Below are 5,606 nucleotides of genomic sequence, written 5' to 3'. Positions count from 1 at the left end.
AGGCTGGTACAATTACAACATTTAAAAGGCATCTGGATGGGTACATGAATAGGAAGGGTTTAGAGGGATATGGACCAAATGCTGGCGAATGGGACTAGATTAATTTAGAATATCTGGTCGGCATGGATGAGTTGTACCAAAGAGTCTGTTTCCGTGCTGTACAGCTGTATGACTTTATGACTCTATGTCCCTTTTAAATCCTTCCCCAATCACCTTAAACCTATGCCGACTAGATTTGAACTCCCCCAAACCTCGGGAAAAAAGCTTTGCTATTCACCCTATCCATGCCCCTCATAAACCTCTATGACATCACCGCTCACATACAGAGAAGTGTGAGGGAATACATTTTGGTACAAAAAAGTAGAAAGATGGTCTAAAATTAAAGGGTGCTGTTCTAAACCATGTACAGACACAGAGAGACCTGGGTGCAGATATGCATAAATCAGTAAAAGTGGCAGGATTGGTAGAAACTGCAACTGTTCTAAACTTCACCAACAGATTGTAAGAGCGGGAAGGTTATGTTGAAGGATTAGGGTACTGGTTAATCTCAGTTGAAGCACTGTATACAGTTTTGAGCCCACACACACATTAGGAAGGACCCTCTGCCTGTGCAGAGGAGGCTGCTCCCTCTTGATGCACAATCCAGGATGCTTTCCTTTGCCTCCATGTTTCAGAGCTTCCAGTGGACCTGTGTCTCCCTCTACAGCTGAGTGTCTCCCCCTGCAGGAGTGAGTCACACAATTGCTACAGTGCTGCAGGAGGCCACTCCTATGCGCAATGTAATTACACCCTTCTTATTCCTGAGCTCAAGCCAAATCAATTCTGAACCCTCTGAGATTTCCTTTTTCTCTAGCACTGCAATGCTCCTCAGCCAAAAATCCCTCCCCTCCTGTTTTCCCTCTCCTATATTTTCTTAACATCTTCTAAGCAGGGATATTTAACATGCAGACCTGTCCTTCCTTGAGGACAAGTCTCCGTTATCACAACATCACAATCTGTCTCGGAAATCTGTGACTGGCACTCCCCAATCTATACTCTGTGCATTCAAATACATACAGCGCAATCCTACTTGAAACTTATACTCAACCTTACTCCAACTCCATCTATTAACTTACTATTCACAATGCTAGTGCTATCTGCCCCTCCCAGTTTCTGCTCCCACTATTACTAATCAGTGTTTCCCCAGCTCAAAGTAGGGACACAGTGTCTCCCCCTTGTGTTCATTAACCAGCTAACACCCACCATTGCCATTTGCTCACCTCCTCGGATTTTGATGCTTTGTTGACATTGTGCACATGGCCTTGACCTTATAAAACTGCGTGAGCTCTTCCCACACCATCCATTGACATTTTGAGCTGGTTTATCGACCATTGGTGCTCAACGTATCCCACTGTGACCAATCATCACAGCTTCTGGATAGGGGCCATCTGCAGATTTGTCCAGAAATCCTGAGGCTGGGTTCTGTCTGTCAGGTCTTGGACACGGCCCCGCTGAGCTCAGAAGCCTTTGGAACTCTACCTCAGTCCTTTCCTTCCTTAGTCTTTAGTCCCTCTGCTAATCCCTGGCTGGGACAGTCAATCATATTAAAGATTGAGAGCTGTGAAGTGAAGTGGGATGTGTCTCAACGGTAAAGGAAGGACCATCAGCTGGGCTGCATCATGGATGGTTTCAATACTGACCTCATAAGAACATACAAAAAAGGAGCAGCAGTAGGCCCGCTGGCCCTTTGAGCCTGCTTTGCCATTCAGTAAGATCATGGTTGATCTATTCGTGAACTCAGGTCCATTTACCCACCCGCTCATCATAACCCTTACTGTTCAACAAACTTTGCCTTAAAAACATTCAACGAGGTAGCCTCAACTGCTTCCCTAGGCAGGGAATTCCAGAGATTCATATCCCTTTGGGTGAAGAAGTTCTTCCTCAGCTCAGTCCTAAATCTTCTCCCCCTTATTTTGAGGTTATGCCCCCTAGTTCTAGTTTCACTGGCCAGTAGAAAGAACCTCGCTGTTTCTATCTTATCTGTTCCTGGTTGAATCCTGATTGATAACTCCAGAAGGGGTGCTCCATTAATTACTTCCTATTATGTCTCTAGATGCTTTCCGGTTGACGTTTGATCCCAACACAGCACACAAGCACCTACTACTGTCAAACAACAACTGCATGGTGACAGATGTGGACCCCGAAAGCGTCCCTTACCCTGAACACCCCGAGAGGTTCAGCAACTTCCCCCAGGTGCTGTGTGCCGAGAGCCTGTCGGAAGGCCGCTCCTATTGGGAGGTGGAGATCAGCGGACACTGGGCGGGAATGGGAGTCACCTACCAGGGAATCAAAAGGAAAGGGTCGAACATGTGCAGCCTTATTGGGCGGAACAGCCTGTCCTGGTGTCTCCTGTACAGTAACAGCAAGTATTTAGCTCTTCATAATAAACAGGAGGTCAGTTTGCAATCCGGCAGGTACCAGAGAATTGGGATCTACCTAGACTACCCTGAGGGCACGCTGGACTTTTATGGGATCGACAACACGATGAGTCTGATCCACAGGTTCAAGACAGAGTTTACAGAGCCTGTGTATCCCGCCTTTTGGGTATTTCTGGGAACATCTCTCCGGATCTGCTGGCTGGATTAGGAGAGGTTAATTTCTACTTCCCGTGTGTCTTCTAGCCTGTACTTTTAGGGATGGTCTCACTATAGTGCATAGAGGCAGTATCAGAGAGCATGGGTTCGAATGTGGAACACACTGTCACATTAGAGTAGGTGAAGTGAATAACACTGACATATTTAACTGGAATAAACTGCTGGAAAAGCTCAGCAGGCCAGACAACAGCTGTGGAGGGGCTAAGGGGTGGAATCTAACCTGGGTGACATGGGCTATGGCAAGATGGTGGCAGAGCTGCGTGAGATGTTTGGCAAGTCTCATCTCGATGTCAAGGTCATCTTGCTACATCTCGTGTAGCATATAGTGTGGCAAGGTTCTCGCTAGCAAGCTCCCAGTTAATGCCTGCTGTTGATTGTAAACAGTTCAACTTGCCATGGGTTAGCTACCATTTTACCAAACTCACCAACAAACTAGCTATCAGGAAAGCTCGACGTGGAAACCAGAGCAGGTTCCTGATGGGTTCAACTCTCTGCTTGTTTGGAAGGAACAGGAAGATGATGTCGGACGCTGGGCACCAATATCTCAGGGTACGTTCCACAGGCACTGGCCGCACGCACCAACGTCCATGTTATCCAACATGTGCCAGCCTGATTGAACATCTCCAATCCACTGACAGGACGCTTCTGCTCTTCAATGTTACACCTTAGGCTGCCCGTCACTGTAACTCTCACTGTAACGCTGTAGCAAGCACACTGTGCGCTCAGGGACACACACACAGCTCATAGAATCCTTACAGCACTGAAAGAGGCTATTGGGCCCATCAGGCCTGCACCAACCCTTTGAAGAGAGTCATGGACTGGACCAGGTTGCAACTCCAGGCTCTTCAATAAATCTTATGGTACTCACTCTCTCTGGGCCTACCTCACCATTTTGTACTTTGCCCCCTCAGCCAGAGACACCAGGCTCATATCACTGTTGTCTTACCTAGTCGTTTAGAATAGACAAAAGGCCAGCAAGCTTGTCCTGATTGTCAGCAGGTCTCCATGCAGTCCAGGCCTTCCCTCAGTGTTCCCTGATACAGTAGGTCAAAAGCTGCTTCTGATCACTGTTATAGCCTGGTCCAGGGCAGTCGGGTTCTGGGTGCGGTCCTTGTAAGGAGGTGAGGAGCTAAATGTTGGGCAGCACACCACTCGTCCTGACTCCTGCTGTCTTACAGCGAGCGGCCTGTTCTCATCCTTGAATGAGAGACAGAGAGGGAGGTCTGAAAGGACCTGAGAGCGTGTGGCACAGCTGTTTCTTTTGCTGCAGGTGGGGCTGTGTCCTGAGTACATCAGTGGGCCGCACAGGGGGCATCCAGGGTCAGTGGTGCTGCGGGTTTGGGTGGGTGAGTGAAGGACAATGTTGAAAGCGAGACTGGTCGTGTAAGAGCCTTGAGAGGAGGTGGTCCATGAGAGGAGACAACCTGACTGTGAGGTAATAGAGAGAAGATAGCGCTGGAGTGGATGATGTTGCCCTTGCTACTATGTTACGATGGCCTAGTGGTATTATCGCTAGACTATTAATCCAGAGCTCAGCAGGCCTGGAAGCATCTGTGAAGAAATAATCAGAGTTAACGTTTCGGGTCCGGTGATCCTTCCTCAGAACTCATGGTAGCTGGGAAAACATCAGTTTATATTCTGACGAAGGGTCACCAGACCCAAAACATTAACTCTGATTATTTCTTCACAGATGCTGCCAGGCCAGCTGAGTTTTTTCCAGCAACTTCTGTTTTTGCTCCTAATTTACAGCATCCGCAGTTCTTTCGGTTTTTATTAATCCAGAGACCCAGGTAATGTTCTGGGGACCTGGGTTCGAATCCTAACACAGTAGATGGCAGAATTGAATTCAGTAGAAGTTTGGAATTAATGATGACTATGAATCCATTGCTTATTATTGGGGAAAAAACCCCATCTGGTTCACTAATGTCCTTTGGGGAAGGAAACTGCCATCCTTACCTGGTCTGGCCTACGTGTGACTCCAGACCCACAAAACGGCCCTCTGGGCAATTGGGGATGCAAAATAAATATTGGCCTAGCCAGTCATGTTACAATCCAATTAATGAATTAAAAAACAGTACATTTCTCCAGAAAGCGAGGCAGTAAATTCCCTCTGCCTGTCATGTCTGAGGGAAATGTCAGGAATGGTATAGGGCAGCTCCAGACAGACAGAGCCATCCTGGATGCACAGTGGCCTTTTAAGGATTGTGCCGGAGAGCGGGTCATTTCTGAGGTCTGCTACTGAGTTACAAGTTGCTCCGGGAACGGCATATGGAATGATGGGTGGCGGGGTGGGGGGGGGGGGGTGGTGCGGGGGCAGGGGGGATTTCAGGTGTGATACTCACAAAGGACGAGACACCTATTAACATGGCGAGTTCACTTAGAAAGTTCAACCAGCTGCCTGGTGGGGTCCAATCCATGAAACCCGAGGCCACTCGTGCTTAGCTAAAAGGTCCAGGCCCGAGTTAATGCTTCAGCTCAGCAATCTTTCACCAGCCAGCTCCCTTTTCCAGATTCCTTGCAGATTTCCAGCTGTTACTTCGCTTTAGTGTTCAAAGGACAGGAAAATGGAAGGGGACTTGAGGGCGAAAAAGCTAGAAGTGTGTGTTGAGGGCACTTATCTGAAGTGGGTGGGAGCACACTCGTTCCGAGCATAAAGAACAGCAGAACTCTGCCGAGCTGAATGGCCTTTTCTGTGCGATTGCCTACAAATTCCACTCCAAGTCATCGCTCATCCCAATTTACTTTGGTTCGACGCTTACTGGTCGAAAATCCCCTGAACTCCCAATGTTGCCTGAGCAGTCAGGCTGCCATTGAGGTGTTCAGAATCAGGGGCAATTTTGACAGGGTAAAGAAGGATATTCTATTTTCACTGGATTGTACGTCAGTAACAAGGGGGTCAAAATTTCATGAGAGCTAGGAGTGAGATGAGGAGAAACTTCTTCACTCAAAGAGTTGTTAGGAGTTGGAATGTGC

At 47.9% G+C, this 5,606-nt stretch overlaps 1 pseudogene; it reads left to right on the top strand.

Annotated features, from left to right (window-relative positions):
• The window catches only part of LOC125485906, a 32,708-nt pseudogene extending 28,529 nt beyond the window's left edge, over window positions 1-4,179 (top strand).
• The last annotated feature ends 1,427 nt before the right edge of the window (window positions 4,180-5,606 follow it).

Source organism: Rhincodon typus, chromosome 23 (genome assembly GCF_021869965.1).
Source record: "Rhincodon typus isolate 14 chromosome 23, sRhiTyp1.1, whole genome shotgun sequence".
NCBI lineage: Eukaryota > Metazoa > Chordata > Chondrichthyes > Orectolobiformes > Rhincodontidae > Rhincodon > Rhincodon typus.
The sequence above is the reverse complement of the archived record's forward strand: the minus strand, read 5'-3'. Positions and strand labels throughout refer to the sequence as shown.